This window comes from Anopheles funestus, chromosome 2RL, assembly GCF_943734845.2.
Source record: "Anopheles funestus chromosome 2RL, idAnoFuneDA-416_04, whole genome shotgun sequence".
Taxonomy (NCBI): Eukaryota; Metazoa; Arthropoda; class Insecta; order Diptera; family Culicidae; genus Anopheles; species Anopheles funestus.
Genome location: NC_064598.1, coordinates 95,957,284 through 95,982,895, shown reverse-complemented (window position 1 = coordinate 95,982,895; position 25,612 = coordinate 95,957,284). Strand labels below are relative to the sequence as shown.

At 40.4% G+C, this 25,612-nt stretch overlaps 2 protein-coding genes across 4 annotated transcripts in view; one reads left to right on the top strand and one right to left on the bottom strand.

The window, feature by feature from the left end:
• Positions 1–25,612, bottom strand: part of LOC125763366 (uncharacterized) — a 391,039-nt gene that overhangs the window by 261,923 nt on the left and 103,504 nt on the right. The gene's annotated exons all lie outside the window — the stretch shown is intronic.
• Positions 1–25,612, top strand: part of LOC125763564 (LIM domain transcription factor LMO4) — a 168,339-nt gene that overhangs the window by 86,147 nt on the left and 56,580 nt on the right. For all 3 annotated transcript variants that reach the window (XM_049426872.1, XM_049426869.1, XM_049426870.1), the window contains one exon: positions 14,010–14,081. The gene's annotated coding sequence lies outside the window, so the exon portion shown is untranslated. The remainder of the gene's footprint in view (positions 1–14,009; positions 14,082–25,612) is intronic.

The following is a 25,612-nucleotide window of genomic DNA, read 5'->3' as shown; positions in this document are numbered from 1 at the left end:
ATGAACAATTTCCCCGGTTTTTCCAGTTCGAGTGACCATGGACGGTACACGTGACTGAGTGTAAACAAAAATAGCTTTAAAAAAAAGTTGCGTACTGGTCCGGAAAAATAGGGAAACAATTTTGAATGTTTCGTTTCGTTCCACTTTTCCTGATAAAAACAGAGAAACAGATAGGCGAAGGCATTTAGTAACTGGATGTGAGAATATCGCCCTCTCCAGTGGCACTTCGTAACTACCCGTACTATGGCTGATAATTTAATTAGAAAATTAATTAAATTTCAATTTTATTTATTTCATTTTAAACTGTGTTCCGGAGTTCGAAACTTTTTGTATCCAATGTGTACGTACATGCAGCGGACGGTGTGATGGTGTTTGCTGGTGTTCTGGATGGTTTTACTGCTCTGTCCACGTGCTACGGTATCTGAAAGATGGTAGAATTTACCATGTTTTTCTCTCTCTCTTTCGCTGTCTCTTTGAGTAGGGGCATGATAGTAGGGTAAAGCAAAGAGCTGATAGCATTTAGTTAAACAGCACAACAGCAAATGCCAGAGTATTCCGTTCGATTAAATCACTGTAACAACAGCACGACCGAAGTGCTTTGAGCAAGTGCTACACGAGAGTGAGTTGAATGGGAAGAGCCTGCAGGAGAATCCTTACCGACAGGATTCATTTAGAACTCAAGTAGTCGATACTGCATGCTGCCGATGACACAGTGGAGATTTATTTATCGTGATATGATAGTTTACTTACTATTTAGTATAAAATTTGGTAAATAATTTGTCAAATTTGTAAATCAGTATTAATGCCTAAAAGTTCGAATAAAAGGTAATATTTTTATTATATTTTTATCTAGCTTCAACAAATTGTGAAAATTTATTTCAATAAAGAATTAAGCTCGAATTTAACAAAAATGAATCAGAAACTTTTATTTATTAACAAAAAAATATTAATAAAACAGACAAAAAGGTGTTGAATGAACGAGTGAATCCTTAAAAGACTCTACATTTCTCTTCATAGATTACCTCTCACACCAACTCCTGATATTTACCTTCGTCCTCTGTCCTTAGGAAATGGAGTGAAGCTCACAAGTATGGAAATCAGTTCGTTGGCATGATAGTAAGTCAAAACAACAAACACCGGAATGAGTCCGGTGAAAATTAAATTAAATTAAATGTGTTTCGTCAGAGCATCAAACTCTCCTAGCACCTAACCCCCTTACAGTTTGTTTGCGGAAAAGGCGCATGTATCGATTGGAACATGAAGTTGTTGAGAGATGTTTCTTTCCTTTTAAAATTTCGATTTTTTCTTCTGTTTCTTCGCCCCCTCAGCAGGATGCTTGATTCCAGCAACTCGTCAGCCGTAGGACTAAGCACACGCAAATAATAAATAACATTTGATCAGAAGCCATTGCATTGTACTCCCGTGCACTTCCAGGGTGGGACGAAACGGGCAGATAACCGAAGGCTAAGAGTCGTTTAGTAAAGTCCTGCTGCGACGACCATTATACGGTACGGTGAAAAGCACACATGGACACATGGTACGTGTGTAACAGCTCGATTAAGCAAAATGCTGTTGCACACAGTTGCACCCGACGATCGACAACGTGTTAAAAGCGCTCGAAGGAGACGTCCGACGGAGAGGGAACGGACCCAGGGAACATTGGAAAGCGATTGAATTGTTACAATCATGAACAAGGGAAAACGTGCTGCCGGTATGGATGGTGTACCAGAACGAAGTGAAAATTGCTTTTGGGCCACTTCAAATCGAAAGCTTTTCATCGAAGTTTCCATCCGCAAACGTTTGTCTGGGATATGAGATGTATCTAAAGGGGTCGGATAGACCTGCCTCATTAAGCTACTCAAGTGGGAAATCCTAGCCGTAATCCTTACGCTTTCTTACATCTTCTTCTTGCGCTAGCTATCGCTCTTGCTTCATCTTTTTATTCCGATCTGCACAAGGTTTGCAGCAGAAGATTGCTTTCTTCCGGTAGTGGAAGCTTTTTACCAAGAATTCTTGGCCAGTGTCTAGTTTAATTGATTTTATCCCCTTTTTGCTGTTGTTGCTCCCTACTGCATGCTTTTCCTCACCCACAAAACGAAGGCACTATGTTGGCCGTAATCTCATCATATCCTTTTAGCAAATATTACCAATTGTAGCAAAGCCCTCTTGGTAAGCGGTAAGGAAAGTGACCGGTGCTGAGCTTTGGTAAACTTACTCGATTATAAGCAATCTCAGCAACTGGTAGGCTTTCTGGATCACAATATTAGGTACTAGTGGCAATGTTTGAAACCGGCACTCGTGCCGGATGTGGCAAAGACTTCAAGCAAGCATTGATTTTTTAAAAGTTGCTTTTGACAGCTGACGAGTTAATGCTGGAAGCAGACTTGGAAAATCGGATAAATTTTAAGAAGTTTGCCGTAATTGAATATATTAGAGACACCATCATTATCTCCATCAATGAGTTGAAATTCTTCAAACCATCAAATACAGATCAGATTGGTCTGATTCGTTTCGTTTCGATTCGTTTGAAACATCTTCCAACACTCGTGAGCCGATATTTAAACTAATATTTGTTACATATTTTTATCAAATATACTTTTATTCAAATCCATTATCAGTTAGTCGATTGATTTCTTATCAATTTAAAATTCTTTCAAAGTTAACTGTCAGCTAATTCTTGATACTGCATAGCCGTTTTTAAGAAGTAAAAACAACTGTCAACTGATTATGAAGTGAGATTTCACAACTCTTTTTTGTATGTTTGTTTATCAAGTTACGTAATGAACCATTAAGCTTTTATTATGTAATTTTATCTATTTTTTGTGATAATTATTCTTTACAAGAAGACGTCACCTATTTTACCTCAACTATCTTTAATCTTAGACAAACTTCCATTTGCATTAAGCTATCCTTTCCTCATTGTGCTGCCCTTACTCGATCTTCCCACTGGCCGTACTATTCAACTGCTTTTGTTTATGCAACCGTTGATTTATGTGACCGGTTTTGTGTTGACTGCCGAACCTTCGATTTGTGCCGACATCGGATGAGGATGTGCAATCGGCCGAGACTTGATTGGCTTTAATGTTTGATTATTTGCTTGCTACGCTCGAAGGTAAACAAACAAATATAGCTATCAGATCGAGTAATTAAGCGTGTGATTGAGCCAATGGGCCCATGTTTGTCGGACGGAACACATGACAAATGATTTGTTCGAATTAAAGGTTTGATTTTGTTTAAGGCAATACTTTTAACATCGATATTTTGTTTTTGTGAATGCAATTAGTTTATGAAATGGTAATGAAAATTATTTCATTCCAAAAACACTTAAATTAATTTGAATTTTTGCCTTTTTGTTACGCTGCAACTCTTTACCTTTCTGCGTTATAACATGATTTTTTGATTATCGAAATTAAAATTAAAAATACCCCTAAGAGAAGTGTTTCTATAATGAATAGAACTCTTTGAGAGTTTCTTCATTTCTGTAAGCTTGAGCATGCAGAAATTAGATAAGTTTTTCACATCACATTTCGGACAGCTTCAAGTACCAGTATCTCGAAAATGGTTGATATGTCAAGATTGATTTTATTTTCGGTAAAAAAGACTCTGCCTTACATCAATCTCACGCTGGTATGAATTTGATAATGTGAAAATTTCCAACCAAAAACTTCTACGAAATGAGGTCAATAGTGTGCACTGAAGGGAAAAAAATAAAAAGGGGTTTCTCGTTTTTAATTCTTCTAATTTGTGGAAGAATTTCTACCAAACAAATAAACACGAAATTGATCGAGCTCTAGGTTTAGATTTTTCATGAGTGGACGAACCAAAAAAAAGGCGATCCGTTTAATGTCTACACCGCTTGTGTGTCGGTGGGACCGGCGAAGGGAAAATCGAGTGGTTCACAAAATCGGTTTCTATTCCACGCCGGTGGCCAGTTGCACGACCGTCAGCATTCCCGCCGTTGTGAATATGAAGAAACTAATATAAATTATTCAATCTTCATTCTGCCCCGCCCGCCCTACAATCCCGCCGGTGAAGAATCGGAAATATGAACACATTTCAATTTCGAAACTCCATTAAAATGTCAATCAAACAAAAAAAAAAGAATATAAAAGATGAGTAGCGAGAGACCCCATTCGGACGGTCGTCGCTTCACGCGTACCGGCTCAACACTCTCATGGAAAAGCGTGAATTGGTACGAGCTTGGAAGGAAGTTTTTTGGGGTGGTAGGAAGCAAGCAGCTGGAATAAATGTACTTATTTATCGAATGGATTCCTGCTTGTTTCTGTTTTATTATCTTCACTCGGTTGTTGCTCTTTCCCCCCCTCGACCGGCCGAACAATTGTTGGGAATGGTTGAAAAACTTATGCAAGAATTTATGCAAAAAAAAAAATTCACACCGAGTAACAGTGAGATGGAAAGTAAGTCAAATGCAAAAGAAATGCAACCGAACTCTTGATGTGGGGTTTTTTTTTGGGAATGTGATGGATAGAACAGGTTTCTGCTTAATGTTTCACTGATATTCATACATGTACGCGCCACTACGGCCGATGGGCACCACCGTTAAATGGCAGTTTCTAGCCCCGGGAAAGGGCATGTGATAATCAGCGATGATGATGAAGGTGGAACAGGTTAAACTTACCATCACATAATAAATTGATTGCAGCTCCCTGCTTTGCATACTTCACAGCGGTTACTATCGGTTGTGAAAGTGGACGTTCAAATATTAGAATAAATTAGGCAGCACCTGCTTTTTGGGGGTTGTTTCACACCGTCTAATTGCTGCAAATGGATGTGATCGTACGATAAGATGCTGGGGAAGTGCTTAGAACTGGATGAATAATGGACGAAACCGTCAAAATATTAGATCATCACTATCACCATTCTAATGGAAAGTTTCTCATGCGTTGAGTAGAAGAAACCTCCTCAGTTGTCGACCTTCATTTTTGATCGTTTATTGTGTTGAGTCAGCACTGTTTTGAAATTTTCAATCTTATCACTCAAAGCATCCAATTTGTAAATTTATTTTGAGAGGAATTTAAAATGTTGAAATACCGCACCATTTAGCGGTGATATTCTCAACGCCCAAAAAAACGCATCTAAAATGCTAGAACAGTGATTAAACGATAAAGTCGGTATCCCGGTACAGCATGTACAGCGTTTGTTAGCGATATCAGTTTCCCACCTAGTGGAATGTCAAGCATCTTAATAGACCTTAAATTGTTTCGCGACGTGCATCTGGCCCGGTGCCAAAAAACGTGACACTTGGCAACGGAGCACGATCGTGCGTTCCGCGTCCCTATTTTCTAGGGGTCGAGATTCCGCCACCATTCGTCTGTTTACCTTCATTAATTTATTTCAATTAGAAATCGCAAAAACGGCCATATGCCATGTCCTGGGTTTTGTACCATAGACACGACGCCAACGAGCGCGATCCAACGTGCCAAACCCTCGTGTTCCGGCTCGGGGTTTTCCCGTGCGTTGGTCGACTCAGCTCGAGTCGAGAATGTCCCGCCCGTCACCGATGTGACAGAACAATGGTTGGCCCGAGAAGGGCCAACGAAAAGGTGTGTTAGGAAAGCGAAAGAAAAAAACATTGAAAACCCCAAATGAGGTCAATCATTATATGTATGTGGGTGGATTTCGTTTATGTTACAATAATTTGAGGTTTATTTTTGAAGTGCTTAAAATCTACACGTTGTACGCGGATTCGCTAACTCTAAAATTGAATGTGATAAATTTGTTTTAATTTTTAATAAATTCATTTTTTCAAAATTTCGCCTCAAATATCAATTTCTGCCGATGACTGCCATCATTACAGAAAAGTATTTTCCTCTCGTTTCCAATGAAATCTAAAGTGTAAACGAGAAAACACACGGCTCGGAATTACAAGCGAGCTGGGTTCACCGAACTTCTTATACAATCGCTAAAAAAAGCGCACCCAGTACTCGTTTTGCAGAACATTTCCTTAGGCGTACAAGTTTCCCTTTTCCCTCGATTGTGCACGCCCGCACACCACCATTCCGCCCGGTTGTCATTTCGTTGAGGTAATAATCACCTCAGGTGGATTAATCACGGGAGAATAAATAAATAAGGGGCTCAATTTATTAAGTGTCAGTAAGTGGTTCATTAGTGAATGGAATCGAACTGCTTGCATGAGAGAGAGATAGAGAGAGAGAGAGGCGGCGAAAGAGAAGTCAAACACTTGGGAAAGCCACTCGAGGCAACACGATCTCCGGCGGCCACCCGAAGACCGAATTTGGTGTTTCGGGAGTGCTGTTCGCATTGAAGTGGGATACGCAAGGTTAAGTGGCTTGGCGATGGTGACGGCAAAAAACCTTCCCTTTAAAAGATACGGCACGGTCTCTTTATGTGGAGCTTCAATGCAAATGGGCACGTTGGACACATCAGTTACGACTGCGGCACACAAGCGCGAAACGAACGAATGTTTAAAGGTAATGAAGAAATTAAAGTTTTTCTTCCTCCAGTACCTATTTGAGCTTTACGATTGTTTTTTTTCACCCCTCCAGCTTTGCAAAACGCGAAATATGATTTCATCGAGAGGCGTTGCCGTAAATCAATTTCTGATGAACGGCACTGGGACCGTTGGATACCGAACTGCAGAAAGGGACTGGGTCTGTACCCATTCTGCAGTCACGTACCAATAATGATAAATTATTGGACGGTGTGTTCACTTAATGTTATGTTTCTGCCTTTTCTTCCTCTGATTTGATCATGGGCAGCATTAGTGTGAGCATATGTCCTTAGCCCTTGGCACCGGTTAACGAACGGGAGACGATCAGCATTACGATCGCGACTAAGGTGTTGATGATAATGCTGTTGTTCTTCTAAAGATGTGTAAAATTCCTAGTTATTTTTTTCTCATTTCGTTATTTGAAATAGGTCAATTGAACCAGAAAAAGTCAAAAGAGCAATAAAAGCTATTCGATCGGTAACATGCCTTCAGCTTGACGATCGCTTGAACTCCAACGCAATACAGCTGGAAGGCTGTAAAAGGAACAGAACGAAACGTCGGTTATAGTTAGTGACAGGGTCCGGGTGCTAATTTTCCTAACGAACCAGCGCGCCCAAGAAGATCATCATGATTTGACAGAAAGAAACAAGGTTTATACAGACGGTTTTTGCTTTACTCTACTGATTTTGTTAGTAATAGGGTAATTAGATAAGAGTCTATTTCGCGATTGAAAGCAAAATAATTATTTGTTTTATATGTTATTTTATAATTTTTAAAACAAAAAAAAAGTAAACTTAAATAAGCTTCATTCATTCCGACACTCACTTTCGAAGCGTATCGTACTAAAAAAGAAGAAAAGAAGAAGCAACAAAAAAACACTTAAAAAGAGCAGCGACCCACCATGCACCACTAATAAAGCGTTTAGCAGTGCAAGTTATGAAAAATTAATCATCGATAATGTACACGCTGTGTTGGTCTCCTCACGTTTCGCTTTTGTGCTTTTGTGCGGCTACAGCTGATTGAAACGTGCACTTTCTTAAATCGGCCATTAATTAAACTAATGAACACGAGCCCCCGAAACGTAATGAAAGCTGCCGGCCATCATGCGTTTTTTTCCTCCTCTTCCTTGGTTTTTGCAATTAAAAGAATTTTTCCCGCTCTGTAAAACGACCGTTGTGAGGGAAACCGCTCGAACCTCCGTCCATGCTGCCTACTGCACCAATTACGTACGATCAACTTAGTTCATCGATCGATTCCGTGTAGCTGGTAGAAGCAATCCGATCAAAAATCAACATCCTCAGCTAGGGTTGTGGTGGAAAGATGTGGTGGAATACACACCAGTACAGACAAAAAAAAACCTCTCCCAGTCACATCTTCACTACAGAAATAAACAAGCAAAACCGTACGGGTTTCGCATCCCGGTTTTGCTGGAGATGTGTCCAACGTACTTCCGCCTTGCCGGGGGTTTGAATTTTCCCCCTTCGAAAGGTACAGAGGAGTGGTTCTTACACACCCGATGTGCATGCGTTTGTGTGCGTGCACGCTCCCGGTGACTAATTAAGATAATTAACGATTTAATTCCCCATTAAATGCGATCCAATTAACGATGGATTTATGGCGTTTCGATCGTTATGTGTTTTGGATCGTACCGATCATCTTCCATCGAGGTTCGCCGCACAGCATTTAGGGGAGGTATTTTCGGAAGTCCGTTTGGTTGGTGACGGTTGAGGGGAGTGTGGGGAGGGGGCATTTTTGGGATTGAAAGCAGATCACCTATCGTCCCATCGTGTCGTGGGTTCGTCGTTTCTTGCCACCGCTCATTACCGACCGAAAACTAAAATGATGCACCAATTAGTCAACAGTAGGTTCAGTTGTTCACTGTTTCGATGTTGTTTCCTTTTAGTTGTTTTTTTGTGAGTTAAGTTTGTATTCATATATACCTACCTGCTTTGTTCGGAAAGTTTTTAGTATATTCCGGTGAGTAGAGTGGTATATCGTTCATTTAACATTTTTTTGGACTTTGAACAACTAATAGGTATAATTGTGTATGTCTTTGGCAATTTGAAGCCTAATTGGTTGACCCTCTGACATGAGACATGCTTCCAGGGTCTGTACTCGGTGGTCAAGAACCTAATTAATTGGAAGACGATTGAATAATATCAATTTGCTTTTTATATTTGTGAACAAAAAGTGTTTTTTTGGAAACTGGTGTCGCCAGCATTTTGCCTCGCAAGTGATCCTAAATCTTGGAAAGAGTCCATTTCTACTTGTAAATATACCACTTCAACTTGAAAAATAATCAAAGATGCTTAAACCTTTCTCAAAAGGAGAATTGTATTAACCTGTAGTAACCTCGCAACCGGGTTCAAATCCCATCCGGACCGTCCCCCCGTAGCAAGGACTGACTATCCGGCTACGTGGTAAAATAAGTCTAGTAAGCCAGAAATGGCCGGCGTGACCTGTAAGGTCGTTAAGCCAAGAAGAAGAAGAAGAACCTCGCAACTTCTTTTTTCAACCCTTCAAAACCATGATGGCCATCTGAGCATAGAGTCTTGGTGTTAAGTCTTCAAATACAAAAAAAGCTTGAAGTCAAATTTTGATAGCCAGAAAAACGAAGGCAAGTAACGATTTCCTTCGAAATAAAAACTGAGGAAGAGAAAAATTACAATTCCTTTACCTTTCGAAACACATTTCTTCTGTTCTCCTTCTGAAATCATTTATCGATATCCATCATTTTGATTGAGTTGATTTATTACATGCATGGGCATAGAGAGTTCCTTCCAATTTCATACCAGCATTGTTTGCTGTAGTCCTTTCCTATCCCTCATGTGAGACCTCATATCGTATTGCAATTGAATTTATTTTTTTCTTTACAAAGGAACGAGATTCTCGCGATTCAGGCATGAATGTATGAAAATTGCATTTCACTATGCGCTGACTGTGGCACTTATTCGGTAACTTTTTGCTGCTCTCTACATTGCGGTTCGACTAGTTTTTGCTTCCTCCAACGACGTTGCTGGTCGTGTCGAGTCCAATTTCAAATCGGAATCGAATCATCAGCCACACCGTTTAGACTTTGGCCCACATTCACACCCACTTGTCCAGAGCACGTGCTTAGTGCGGATGTTGTTAAGAGGGGGAATATGTTTTCTTCCGTAGCACAATCGAGGAGAAAATTGGAAATATGAAAATTCTATTACCCGGTTCTTAGTTTCATTTTTGCCACCATTACCGTTCTACCGAATAATGGTTCTGTATGGAAGAATATAAGTTAACAAGTATATATTGGAAAGAAAACGTCGATTATCCGGGGACCATATTAAGCAGAGGGTATAAGGTATACGAAAAATGTAATATCTTTAAAGTCGATTTAAAATTTTAAAGCTTATGTAGTATTGATAAGAATGATAATATAAGTTTAATATAGGCATATTGTCGTCTCCAATCCAATTTAAAAAAATTGCATGGAAAAAGGAATTATTTACAGATTTACCTCATTATAATCAAGTCCATTTACTTAGCTTTTTCGCACTTTCCCGGATATTCGGCTATCTGTTATATTTTGTTAATTTTGGTTGTATTATACTGTATTAAAAATTACAGTAAAATGAATAATTTTTTTTTAATTTATATTGATTAAAAACCCTGTGTTTTGAAAGGTATTTCAGTATTTTCTTTATGCTTCCGATAATGTTTTATTCTGTTTTCTTCAAAATCCTCATGATTCCGGGAGCTAATTATCACGACAAACTGGAGACAGTTTTACTTTGCAAATGACCACACCTCCTTGCCACACACCATCGCTTACATCGTAAGGAAAAGGGCATCCGCTTACATGGTAGCGCTAGAAGCGAATGTGCATTTTTAATGTCCCGCTAATTAGGAACATTATTAATTAATTCATTGTTATTCAGTACATGCGTTTAAAGAAGAAGTTTTGCTTCCATGGTAACCACCCAATGCCTGCCTGTACACAAGTCACCGGTTGTCGTTCACTGACGAATGAGCAAACATCACATGGTAACGCGGCATGAATTTTTGCCCCTTTTTTTTCTCCAAAGGTGTCCCATGTTAGCGATTGCCAACGTTTATGCTGGGTAGCGTGTTGATGTTGTGTGTGTGTGTGTTTTTTTTTTCAACGCGTCTTCTGCGCGGTGCATTGCGGTGCATTGCAGTGCATCCCACCGGAGCAATGTGCGATCGACACGAACAGCGAAATGAAAAGTGATCCGATGAGGCGCAATGATGGAAGGAAGCTGATGGCATAAAGGCAGATCCAACTATGAACATGCACTCCCTGCAGTGAAACAACGGAAAGACACGGTGTCAAGGGCATTTCGCACCGCCCATCTCCCACCCACCCACCAGTGCCAGCAACGGCAGCTTGTTACGAGCAAATGAAGACGCCCCCGGGGGCCAACCTGTAAAAGGTGGCCGCGAATTATTAATGAACTTATCATTCTTGTTTTCAATTAAACACGGATTCCACCATGCGCTTCCCACTCTCCGTTTCTGCTCCATGTCTCGGGGGTTGCATATGAACGCGACTGCACAAATTGCTCACCAGTGCGTCGTATCGATGTTGGAACAGTTTCGATGCAACAGCGAAGGGTGTTGCATTTTTGTTTTTTTGCTCCTTTTTTGTTAGCACGTTTGAATCTGGTAGATAGTTTATCAATCAGAAATCAATCTGATTAGAGTGTTTGCATTAAGGCGTTAGATTGTTACGGAAAAGGATTTAGCCAAATATGTTTTATTTTATTTATTTATGCTTAATTATTACGGCATTTAGACGCATCGTCAGCCCTAAAATGCTGAAATCTACAATAATTACAAGGCATTTCCTCCTTGTACGTTGCCTTATCCCGGGCATACTCGGTTAAATTTAGCCAAATATGTAATGTTGTCATTTTTGTAAAAGAAATGATGCAAACACATATTTTTCTTGAGGTATGAGCAGAATCCGTTCTCCATGTTTTTGATCCACCACAACATTAGTATGAGTTAGTTGACTTTACCAAGTAGAAGTGACTTTTAGGATGAAGTAGAATATGTTGAGGATAAGTAGAATCTTTACACCTTTCTAAAGCTTTTACAAGATAAAATCGATTCTGCTTCAAGCTTTGACACATTTGAAGTCACACATTTACAAAACTTTCTCACATGACAAATCAGAAGTGAAGGCTTTTTAAGTAATCAATTCAATGTTTTAGACAAGATCTACACAGTGGACAACATTTGACATCAACATTTACATATTCCACTTTAACTTGAAAATCTTCCAATAAATACCTCCAGCTACATCACTCGAACTCCAAAATCCTTGTAAATTGAGGTGCGTTGGGAATAACTTTTCTTTTTTGCATATTTCATAGTTCGATAATGATGGTCTTCTTGTAGACAGCAGACGAACGGAGGCCGATTGTGGTTGGTAGCGGTAGGAAGATAGTAATAGGATGTCCACATGCCACTAATTAGCCTTCGTTTCTGGCAATTTCTGACAACTTACCAGCGCAGCGGAACAGTACCAATGCTTCTGCCCGCTTCCGAAACCGGGTACCGGCTTGAGGCCAAAATCAAACAATTGCTCTAATTATTTCCCATCATCGCCTTTCCACGGGGGAGGGTGCTCGGTTTCATTCGTTAGCAGCACTTTCCCTTTTTCCCTCGCTGTTAAGGATGTGTAGCGTTTTGCGATGCATCCATCCTGCAACTCTCCTAGCGAGAGAAGAAATTGGCCCAGTCGGTAGGTTGATTGTGTGCAGGACGAGAACGTGCATGAAAGATCCTGTGGAAATCGTTCACTAATTGAGAGAATCCTTGCCCGTGCCCGTGATTGTGCCGATCTCGTACGGCACGGTGCAAATTTCATATCTTGCATCGTGCTCTCGGTGTACACACCAGTCCGTCCGTTGTTCCCGACTGTTCTCCCAGAAAGCATGAGAAAAAATCCTCATGCATTCCAGTTTTTCCCGCCCATCGACCATATATACACCCGTCGAGGCCACGGTCTAAAAGGAACGGGTTTTCTCCCGCCTGTGCATGTGTGTCGTCCCTTTCGTCGCCCGTACGCCAATTCTCCACCACCGCTCGCATATCCTCTTTCCGGTGGCGTTGACGGTGGCTCACTAATTGGCTTCATTTATTAGACTTCTTGTTCTGTGCGAGACATCGATAAGAACGCAAAACCGGGTCGGGTTTGGCAAAGGGAAGCATTCGGTGTCGCGTTTCCATGCATGATCGCCCCTTTCTCTCTTTGCAACTCTCGCCATTTTCCACCCACCGTCCCTTCATCCCTCCACCTCCCTCCCCGGGAAACCGCAGGGGGTGAACGATGCGATGAATTGTGTTTTGGATTGAGCGAAAACCTTTACCTCGGCAACACGTAAACGCACACGTACACATTCGCAGCAAAAGCTTCCGAGCACCGAGGAGAATAGGGCGCACAGAGAGCAATTACATGAGCGTCCTCGCGTGTTCCTCCCCCCTCGCCCGGACTCAACGGAAAGGGCTTAAGGCTTTAATTAATTAATTGATTGAATCGAAGCCGCAACGCTGTGCGGGCCCGCCCGTTGTTTGTTGCGCTTTCCTCGCTTTTGGTGCACGCCCGTCATGATATGCATCATCCACTTCATCACCCAATGCAACCCTGGTTGAACAGTGTCTCGGTAATGCCCCTTTGGTGCCGCCTTTTCACGTGCAGCATTTGGTCGATTGGTCGATTTACAGCGAAGGGCTGTATTTGTGCCTGCACTATAACGATTATATGACGAGTGTTACAAAACCGTTTAATTGAAAATTTATCGTATATTAGCTTTAAACATTAGTTTTCTAGGTCTTTTTTTTTCATTTTACTCTAAACCCCAAAATACACAACAATTATTTTTTTGGAATGTTTTATTAATAATATTAGTAAATTTAAATGCAAAAAACAGATTATCTCGGGCACACCCCAGTAATCCTCACACAAAGCAACCCCTTACTTGCTGATGATGAAGTCTAATTAACCTAAATCTACCTTCACCACACCACCAACCCCCCCCCCCCCCCCCCCCCCCTAGTCGGCAGGACTCACCCACCCCGCCTCCCGCACGGCCCCCCAAAAACTCCGAGTCCGGAAATAATCAAATGACGCTAAGGGTTGATGCGGGTGAAACCCGGTGGTGATGGTTATGTCGCCTGCAGGGTCGATTCGAATGGCAGGCCCAGGTAAGGGCCCGATGTCCTTTTGCTGCTGCTGCTGCCATCCGTAAAAAAAAACCACCCGTTGCCTCTTACATCCTTTGCCGCAAAAGGTACCATTTAATAGCTTCCTCCCTCGAGGACATCACTCTCGTCATCGAGTAATTGAGTGGTGCGCCTTGGTGCGGGTGGGTGAGCCTTTTGTTTCGCTTTGCGTTCCACGTGGGATTTTTTTTTTGCTTCGTCTCCTTCCGGGCTCCAAGAACGGCCGTTACATTTTTCATCTTACATCCCCATGTTTACCTCGTTCGTTTCGCTCATCTATTTCTGTCTGTTTTTGCTTTGTCTCTTCCAGAGATTATGCGATATTATCAGCGTAATTAAGGATATAATTAACTTAAAAGGATAGTACACATCCACAGTCAAGGTAAGTCCTTTTCTTTTGATGATTTCTCTTTCTTGCACCATCTTCGGTCGAAGTATGTACTAGTTTCCTTTTTGTCTTCGTGGGTTTCCATTAAATATGGCACAGAGCTCGCTAGAGAAGGAGGGAAGTAAAAAAGAAGAAAAAAAGCTCCGAGTGCCAATTGATTTTTTTTTTTGCTTTTGGCCTTTGTGTGGGCTCTTGTTTGCCATTCTTGTGTTTTTTTTTTGGAAAAGCAAAGGATAAGGTTCTTACCGTTCTAAGACATTTGTAATGAAAGACCAGCATAATTGTACTAAAAAAAGCAAAAACCTTTACCAGGGACCGACACAAGTACGTCGATCAAAACTAACTTGTGAAACAGTCGCTTGCTGCATATTCTTGAGTTTCCCACAGCGTTATAACATTTTTACCTACCCAGAAGATGATCTGTCCCCAACACACACAAAAAAAGGCAAGGGTTGGCATTTCCATGCTTTTCTTTTTTCTTTGCGTGCGGTTGCTTTTCGTGAGCTTGTGCTGTTCGGCGCTGCGCTCCGTTATCTGGCGCTTGTATCGTTCTTAATTTGAATAAATTAATTAGGATTATACCTCCTAGCGTCCTTTCTGATGGACGATGGCTCCTCGTCGACGAGGACGCTCCATTGTTTGGCTTTGAGCTAGCGAAAGGATTTGGAAAAGCTTCATACCGGTGGATTGGTGGAAAATTGTAAGGGAAAATTCATTTTCTAATTTGACCATACTTTCTTCGCACAGCAATCTGTGGAACGAGGGGGTTTTTGCAAGCGGAGGAAAAAAAGGAAAATTAGAAGGAGTTTTTAATTGTTGATTTTTTCCGAAACTCCTGATCGAGTTTTCCTCGAGAGTTTTCCTGCGATTAGAATAATGTTCCAGTGTATTCGGTGCCTCACCGCGTGTTGCTGGCGGTGCGTATCATAAGGCAGTAAAATATTTCCTTTTGACCGAGTGTATGTGTTTCTTATATTTTTTTTTCTCACCACGAAACCCGTAACGATAAACCGGACAACTCGATAGGGTGAAGTTTTTAACGGGTGGGTTTCCGAATTTCTTGTTCGTGTGCCTTAGAGAAATGAAGTAGAGAGAAAAAGGGAAAAACAACGGCCAAAAAAAGATTACAACCAAGATGGATCTCATTCGCAAAAATGGAAAGAAAAACATCGGAATGGTGGTTCCTTGCCGTGACAGAGAGGCGCTGAGATGATTACAATTTTAATTGGATTGTGTGCCTACAACTAAAAAAAACAAAACAAAAAAAAAGCAACACAACGAAGAGCAGAACATTAAAAGCTTCCAGCTTCCTTTGGCCAAATCCTTCCTTCCGTTTGTTTGCCACCGCCACTAACTAATGGTAATGATGTTGAAAGAAGCAGGACAATAGATGACTAAAGATAGAGACGATCCGTTTTGGTGTTGCTACCTTACTTGGTTACGGCCTCACGGTTAACCTTTCGGGGTCAACATCACAGGCGATGCTGCAAAGCTGCACACCACGATATGAACGAAACGAATGTGTTTTGTACTGTGGGTGCCGGAAACACATTGCACAAGGGTAGATCAACTAGGGGTGTTGTGCAGCAAAAAAAACAACCCCTTTTTCCCAATCATTCGTTTCAAAGATTCTTTAGTCGATATTTTTTTTTGCTGCCTTTTCCGCCAGAGAATAGTTTTCCTATTTGGCAGAGAGAGCGAGAGAGAGAGAGAGAGAAAGATAGGAAAAGGGAGAATACCAACTTTTCCCCTTAGCTGCTGGGCTGCAGTAATCTTCGCATAGGGGAAATATTTTGACACAATAATCCGCTGATTTATGTTGCTTTTGCGGTGGTCTATGCCTTGCCATGTTATCGGAATGGCATTCTGATATCGAGCGTAAAATGATGCAATTATTCAAAATAGGGTGAGGGTTTGCTGGGTTAGAGGGATTTCCTTTTTTTTCTGTGTTATTGTGATTTTCTCTTATCGGTTTTGATAAATTGCTTTCAAATTGTTTCCAACAGCGTGATTGGTGTGCAAGATGATGGTGTTACTTCGGTATGTGAATGATTGTGAGTTTTTTTTGGAGTCATATAGTGTTATTTGAAGCTAATATTTGGCTACCAACTACGAGTAGAAACAATCAATATAGAGTAAAATTGGTTTTACCGTTGAACAATTTTTAAGCTTTACTTTCCAACGATAGGATTGGAAATTTCAATTAAAATTCTAAAACTAAATAAATTATTTTTCTTTGTTAAATAGCTTATTAATATTGCTTCTTCCATTCGAGTGTTACCCTTTGGGAGTTTAGCATTGTTTTTCCCCTTTTCGATAACGAGTCTCAATTATAATCAGAAGATTGCCATTGCCTTCCTTCACTTCGGTGCTTCACTTCGAACGAAATTGTATGCATACGGACGCATGCGTTTTGGCTGTAAGTTAAATGAATCGGAGAAATTTAATTACTAACTAACCCTCCATTGTAAGCCACACCAATCAGCCTATCACCAACGGTCTAGCAGGCGCACCACACCGTCTGTGCAATCAAAAAAAGGCAAGGAAGAATCCCAGTTTTCCCTGCGACTTTTCCCTCCAACAACCGGTTCGCTTGTGTACGATTCGATCTGCCTCACCATCGCTTCTCAGCTGCTGTTTGTCATAAATCCTGCCATTATTATTACATTTATTGGATTACACTTGTTTCAATTATTCATCCCCGAATCGCGGCGAGGGTGCAGGAGATGGCAGGTGGTGGCAGGAAGCATCCAATGATACGTACCGTACCCCAGGCTCCAAGGAAATGAACCAATTTAATTAGATGCAGAGTATTTTTCATAATTAAATTCCATTGATTGATGTTGCCAGTGCGGTGAGGACCATTACATTCGCATCACCCGCATCATACGGGTAGGGGGTGAAAAAGGGAGAAGAAATAGCAAATAAGGAAAATAGCAAAAGCCCCATGAAACCCGAGGCACAATCCATCGACGAATGATTGTTGAGGTACGGGAAGAATGTTTCCATTCCTTCGGTACAAGGTTTTGTCTTGCTTGATCAAAGCAAAATGATGGAAATTTCAAACCAGATGTACAATTGCTCACAATAGTTTTTGCCTCGATGGTAGTTTTCCGTGTTGAGAGATTGTATTTTCATTCCTTTTTAAAAACACTTTAATGTATGGTAGGCTTTTTTTTTTTGTTTTGTTTTGTTCATCCATTCCATTGTGTAATCAACACTGTCCACATAAATGACTGATTGCATGCCGAAAATCAATTAAACTCCATTCATCACCGAATCCTACCAACTCGTAATTGGGTACCACAGGACATCGATTGTCTTACCTTTCGCCTAGGCGCAAAGGTGTTGTTATCTTCCCGTATTTGCGGCAGCTGCGTACGACGAGAGCCGTGCGTACGTGCTTGAGCAATGATTTATGCTACCTCATCGTCCTTCAAGAAAACGGTACGATTACGACATCATCATCATCATCATCATCATCTTCGCACAATCGCGTTTTAACAACAACGAAATCCCGTGTTTCTAAGCAGAGGCGTGGTGGTAAGCAAAATAGAGCAGCAAACATTGACGTGAAGGTGGTCAACCATGTCGTGGGGTTCGTGTTGGGAAGCGATGACCAGACATGAACCACTCCTCGCGATCCGTTCCCGTTTCTTGTTTGGCAGGAAACAAGAAAGCCTTCGCTGCCGCAACAATTCGGTCGGTCCATGCCTAATTAATGAGTCGTAATTTGTAGTTTGCGTTCTCCAAAACCCAACCGATGATTTATTAATGAAGATGAAATTCTTACCTATCTTGCCCATGCCATCCACCGAGTCCTACCACCCGGCAGTCAGTTTTCGAAGTCTAGGAATGGGAAAGGTCTTAAGGGTGTGGGTGTGGATATTGGTGAACCGAATGCACAGTTTAAATGGGCAATCAGTACGGCATCAAAACATATGCGTTTTCATTGTGTATTAACCTATAAGGACATTTCTAGCAATGTCTCATTCGAGTTCTCAACATGCTAACAAATATTGCGAATTAATTCAAGAAAATTAAATATTTTTTTCTAGAAGAAAAAAATATATATTCTCAGTAAAAAATATATATTCTCTAAATCTTATTGTAATAACTTTAATATTCTTCCCAAAGAAACAAATCCTCCCCAATCGTGAGCTCATTCCTTTTTGTTCCAAATATTTCCACCATCAACCATTCAACCACTTGGTGGTATGGGATTTATAATTAATCGGAATATTAACGCGATCGTCTAATGGTATGATAATCTCTTTTTGATTATTATATTACGTGCAAAGAAATAAACGTGCCACCAAGTTCCAGGCCGTGGATGTCGGATTCCCACCTCCTCGAAAAGGAGCCACATTAGGCGAAAGAAAGAAAATCTATTGCATGGCAAATTTGGTCCTTTATGCTTAGGTTCTGTCTTCAATCGCTTTCAGGGCACATTCGGCAGACATTCATCTTTTGTAGGGTGAATTCTACTAATGTAGCCCGGGCTCTCCTCAGCTCGTGATAAACAGCTAAACTGGTATGGTTTTGAGTTGATTTGTTTCAAAAACCCAACCAACAGAACCAGTGGTCTGGTGTTTAATGTATTTGTGTGTTAAACATAACTCTATTTCCTTTCGCTTGATTGCTTGCGGAGAAATTAAACAACAAATCGTGGCCGGGGGTTTTCTCTTCTTTTCGCACACCGACCGGGCTAGAACTAGTATTATAAATCACTTAAGCGGCTATACGTGAGCAGAAACAATTTCTCGCCTTGCATGACCGATAAAGGGAAGGAGAACAATTTCACCACTGTTGGAAGCATTATTATTCAAATTGGGGGGCGATATGCTTATCAGCTATATTATTATCGTCATCATTAGTGGACGATGGTGGTTTGTTCTATTTTTCCCAATATTCACTATTCACCTGCGCTTCATCAACATGTTCCTTAAAGGTCTGTAGGTAAGATACAATTACTTTTAATATATTTTATCTTTAAACAGTTTTGCTTTCTTAATTTAATAATTAGCTTTTATTTTTCGTTTTGTTAGGAATTTTACTATTTTTTTTTTGCACAATGTTGCATAAGAACAAAACACCTTTTCTTGTCCTTCATGGAATAAAATATTCTCATTTCTTCTATCTGCGGTAAATTTAAATGCAAATCAGTTTCGTTCACCGCAAACCAGGTACAAGCAAAATGCGATTCCAAACACCACAAACATGTTGCATTAAAATATCGCAAACGAAGTGTCCGAAGGGTGGCCTGCCCGGCTTAAGAACTCTATTGTCGATCACTATTGTCCTATCTGACACCTGTCACAGTTCTCACACTGACACTAGTAGCGTAAGGTCCAGTTTCTTAGCAACTCTAACTGGTGAGGAAAAATCTTACATCAACCATCACCGAAACCACGGCAAAGTGTTGCGGTTTGGTCCGTAAAGAAGTATTAAGACAATTTCTGCGTCTGGAAGATACTTTTTCCACCGATTGTTTGTACACTGTACGCTGTTTGTTGTGGAAGGTAAATAGACAAGGCGGAACAAAAAATACACCTTAATCCCTGTATCGAGGAATGCAATTGAAAAGAGGTGAATTATTACTGCATCGTTGCGTTCGGTTTGCGAAGGGTTGCTTATGGTACTTTTGACGGTAAATATGTCCATTTTCCCAGATTTGCACATGTTGTGGGAAAGCTCAGTTGCTTCGAGTACGAAAATTTACATCTTTGTTCGTTTTTGAATGTAAAATTGAATAAAGTTTTCTTTTACTTAAAAATAATAAACAGAAAACTTTAACTTTAGCTTTAACAATTTAGCTTAACTTAAAGTTATTTGTAAAGAAGAAATATTTTTTCGGAATAGTTTTTACCACTCCCGCGCATATTTTTTCTATTAAAAAACACACCCTCATAATGGGTCATGTTTTCAATCTGTCTAATGTATTGACTAGTGTTGGGTGTTTGCGTTTCACACAAAATCCACACTCACACACTCAAAACTAGCCGTCTGGGCAGGTATTTCTGCGTTGGGACAAAATCACCCTAAGTCGTTTTGTGGGTTGTTTTTTTTCACGCCTTACCTGGCGCCTCCATCGAGGGTGACGCGATTTGGTTCTGTTTTCCCTATCGACCCTTCGTTCGACCTTTCCGTTTTGTTTGGTTTTGCTCGTGCACGAAACGTATGGAATGAATTCAATTTAATATATGCTAACAGGTAATCAATCATTTCGGGGCGTTTCAATGCGAGAGAATGTTGAAATTAAATTTGGCAAAATGTTCGTCACAAAAATGGTAAAACCGGTCATCGATATGTACATTGGTTTATTTGTCCTTAGCCTCTATCAACCAATCGATTCTTATTTTGTTGTTACTTACGTTATATTTTCAGTTATAAGTTATTAATTTTATTATTTTTAGTTATTAATATTTGCATTAAAAAATTTGTTTTCAGTTTCAAGTTTTACAAGAGATTTTTTAAAAAACTTTACTGAAACAATATATTTGTTTAAATCGGAAGATTAAGTTCGTTTAACAAATCTGAAGTGTTTCTATCGACGGGATGCAAGTTGCAGCTTGCCACCTTTATACTGCAATCAAATACCGGTACCAGTCCTTTCATTCATAGCTTCTTTTGGCCCAGTCCTCCATCACCCAATCCTTCCGGCATTATTGCTGTACCGGTGTATGGCAAGTCGAATGTTTTTTTGAAGTACGCGCCCGCACCACCTTATCGTCATCGGCGATATAATTTCCGGTAATACGAACATAATTTCATTCCTCTTCCGCTGCAGTGTACGTACCAACTCACACACTCGTACAAGAATAAAAACTACCCTTTTACATAACTTTATCGTTCTCGAACCATGCCGGAGAACGCGTGCGGCCGTGATTCGTTTAAAAAATAAAATGTATCGTCTTTGGCGAGTGCCAGACGTTTTCTAAAGCCTTCCGTACGCTACTTGATTGAACCTTTTGGAGGGAATGGCTGGAAAGCTCTCTCACTCTCTTTCTCACTTTTCCTGTCTCCATTTATATTTCTTTCTCTCCTTATTTTTCCTCATTTTTTTCCTACACCTGTTTGGTCAGCACCACGGCTTAACCTTCGTTTCGCAAAACACACCTATGCACCTCTCCATTCACCGGTGATTTTGCTCGCTGGGTTGAGAGAAAAAAAACATTCGTCTGGCCACCATTTTATAGCGGTGTGAAGCTAAACACCAACACAACAATCAGCAAAGAAAGCAAGCGAAAGAAAACAGCATGAAACGGAAATTGGAATGAATTCTTCGAAGTTCGAAGGCGTCGAAACATGGAAAACTTCTACTAAAAAAGGAAGGTTAGTCGGGAACCGGTTCCAGCACCGGGTTGGAAAGAAAATCAAAAGTGCGACGTGGTCGCTTTATTGTGTGCTGAAATCTTGGGAAAGGTCGTGAACGGTGAGTCAGGAAACAGGATTAAAGAGATGACGTTTGAAAGCGATTTTTCAAAAGAGATTTTCAAGAATCAGAAAACGTTTGAAAACGATTGAATCTCCCTAATGCGTCAAATGTTTCACTATTGCTTCGTTGTCAATTAAATGTATTGTCTTTGATTAGTTTGTACCACTTGTTTGTGAATGTTTCTACAAAATTCCCTTTACTTTTGTAAGTTCTCTTAACATCTTTTATTTCCACACCTATATGAGTGACCCCCAAAAGCTTCCTGATTATATTGTGGAAAAACTTTCAATATGGCAACCACAACGAACACGATTTCGTAAACTTCAAATGAAATTGTCAAACATGTGTGAAGCAATTGCAGATTTCTCTTGAAAAACTCATAATGACAATGTTGTGCTGCAAAACAAGAAGAGTTCAACAGTAAAAATTTGAGGGCAATTAAGACATGCTCATTATTGGTTTTGAAAAAAGATTCCAAGAAGAGTTACACAATTTACACTAATTAAAAAGTGTCTCTGTTGTGTCGTTTCCTTTCTGTGGTGATATTTAATTTAACATGTGGTTTTCCTGTAAACTATATTCGTGTTTATTGTTTTGTTTTGCGCTGTGGAAATGTTTTTCCTTTTTTCATTCAGGAGTTTATAGTCAGCCTAGACCCTTGTTGGTAGCTACGGGTTTTTTGGTTCGCTTCCGTACCGACACTTTCCGCGATTCGATTAAACGGCAGTTGCCCACGTCATGCCGAACGTCGGGTAGCGTTCTCGATTTGACGCTCGGAAATTGGTTATCCTTCAAATAAACACGGTCAAACGCCGTTGGCCCAGATTGTACACCCCCACCTTCATACTCCCTTCCATTGGACGAGTTTCTTTCCTCGTTAAGTTTATAGTGAAATCCATCTGAAATCGAAAATCGACACAGTTTTCGTTTGAGTGAAAATTGACTTTAAAACATGAAATTCAATGGATTTTATACAAGTGAAAAGCTTCTTTAGAAATTTGTATTTACGTTCGATAGTTACTTGAAATCATGTGAATGTGATTCCACACCGATTGATGAAGACAAATAACACTTCGCAGAATGACTGACACGTGTAGAAGGAAGGATACTGTACAAAAACAATGATAACAGCAAAGAAAACATGAACAAAAACCACATCATTTACGAAAAACCTTCATTTTTTCCCTCTCAAGGGTGATATGTCCTTATTTTTCCTCCGCTAGCGAAAAGTTTCCTTTTTTTGGTAGAGTGGCAATCGTTACCACAATCAAAGTACAAATAGCTAATTTATTCAAATGTAAATTTTGGTTTTCCGTCAAAATAGAAAAAAGTAATGTTTTGAAGCTTTCGTTTGTCCACATACAATCAGATGATTCGTCTTGGTATCAAACTTGTGCGAGGGTAGTTGACGTCGTGGAAATCATCCGCATCCAATAGTTTTTGTGGCTCATGACTGTCTACATCCCTTCTTGGTTGCTGATGGGTAGTTTTTGGGGTATTTTATCTTCATCAATCGAAACACATAATGGAGAGTTTAAATGCGAACAAATTAGGCTCATGTTTTATTAGCTGTAAACTGGAGTGTCGTATGAAAAACTTTTTTCCTACACAAAAAAAGTAAATGATAAAAGTTTAAGTTGAAATTCTTTACTTAGTTTACTTCAGGATATGAATTTTAAAATTTAAAACATGCGAGCATTTTTTGACATACAAAAAAACTCTTCAAAAGGATTATCTGCTTAACATTTTTCTTTCCCACACAAAACTGAATCAATCTCATAATTGAGTGCAGCGAATGACGGCAACTCATTCCTGCCTGCAAAAAGGGCCCCATATTGCATATCCTTACTACCTTTACCAACTTGCGCCGAAACCAAAAATTAAAGACGCACCAAGAAACTGCACCCATACCGGACGGGACGATGCTGATGTGCCACTGTCAAACATCCCGAGACATCGTGTCAGCAAAACGGTAGCATCATGTCTCCTATATAGTGTCGGCAAAGGAACGGTGTCGACCAAGGATTTGCACCGGACATAACCGTCGGTAGTCATTAGTTTCCGTTTTCAATTTGGCTTCATATTGACTTCCACATTCATTCGATGCACACTGGTCGGTCGTCGTTTTGGCCCTGACCTGTCGTTCGGACCTGAACCTGTCACCGTCTCTACCGTCGCACAAGGATCGCAAAGAATGCGACGCTAGAGTGATGAATTAGGATATTGGATTCTGGAGGGGAGCCCAGCATTACGCTACGGGCCTGGTTTATTGAATGTGTGCCCTTGACTGTTGGGGCCAATCGTGCTATCGCATGCTTCAAAAGAAAGCGCATCCGAGGCGACGTTTTTAGAATCCATATTCGAGTTGATTTTGGATTGTCCTTCTGGATGCTCCGGTAATGTTAGGTCGTTCGTCTGAATGCTACCAAAGGTCTACGGGGATCGTGGCAAGGATGATCGAGAAAATGAAATCCTATTTCCGGTGCGGATGTTGAGGTTTCCGGCTTAGGTGTCAAATGTGGCCTGGGTCGTGACAGTTGCATCTCCAGCAGCAAGGATTCTCGTTTGTGCAGGATTCATTCATTTGCCCAAGGAATCTTCAATTCAACAGAAATGAGATGCGTCTCCGACTATTGTCTGTGTGTGTCTCTGCTGATCAGTTTGATTACCAGTCTCGTATATGACACTTGCTACTTATGACATTAAAATGTTTAAATATTTAGATATTTGGTAGCTTTTTTGGTTATTTGTTAACAATCATATTTCTTTCATAAAAGGAAAATGATTTTTATATAAAGTTACTTTCTTCGAATTACTTCCAATTATAACACCTTCGTTTGAAGCCACTAATAAGATCTTTAGTATCAAATAACACTCTTCTTCTTCTTTTTTTTTGGTTTGTTTTCGTCACCCCAGTGTACCTTACCAACTCATCGAGCATACTACTTCACGTTACTCGTGTTTCTAATGTTACACGAATGGTGTTTTGTTTTTACGATACTAATTAGACAAACTTTACTTCATTCCCGCCCGTTCTGTTCCACTCATCCACCAAAAGAACAAATAAGCAAACGATTGTGTGTGTGTGTGTGTGTGTGTCTGTGTTCCATCGCAAGGCGCGTAATTGCTTCACGAACTTGCTCCAGCTTGCGAGAGTAAGTTTCATACTCTTTTCTCACGTTTCACCATGCGGCGCGCTTGTTACACCAAAAATCTGAAACCGAAACGATGTCATCCGCTCAATACAAAACAGAATCCCTAAACGTACAAAAGAGAGACGGGATGGGAGAAGATAAGACCAGGGCGGGGACGGAACGGACGGGAAGGACAGAAGCACGCAGCATAACCATAAAAACCGTTTACGGTGAACCGACCCCACCGATCCGAAGCGCTGTGGTCCGCGCTCTACGCACGTAATGAGCTAATTTAGCTTAAAAATTTTCAACACTAATTGACAATTAAAAATCTAATTAAATTAACCGAGAAAACAAATTTTGGGCACCACACCCCTGTTCCGCTGTACCGTCTACATCCGGTCAGCATACGACCCCCCGTGGATCTACCACGGTTGGAAATAGAGAATGAAATGTTTTCAATTTTTTTTGTTGAGATTGGTTTTGTGTGTGTTTTTTATTGGAAAAGATTTAGATTTAAAAAAAACAAGATGGAAAACAATACAACTCCTACTGGTTTGTTTGTGTAAAACCTTTCAATCACATGTTGAACTGTACGAGTAGATAATGAAAGTTTTCAAATTTACAAAACAATTCACTTCAATTTCCACTTGGCGAAAGAAAAAAATATTTGCTCATCAATAATTAGTCTAAACAGAAATCAAACCATGCCAAACTCGAAACTCGGGTTCACAAATCTGCCCGTTTGGAAATCACAAAACCGGCACCTAATTAAGGGTAGATAAGCGGCTTTTCTCCTTCTATTTGTCTACCTCGAAACGGGTCACGGCTCCTCTTTGCGGTACGCTTTGTTGCGAGCCGATCGTCCGACAAGATCATCGAAGCCACGGCTATCCGTTCGATCGGACCGTCCAGATTAGACGGTGCAAACCGACCAAGGTCAAGAAATGTGG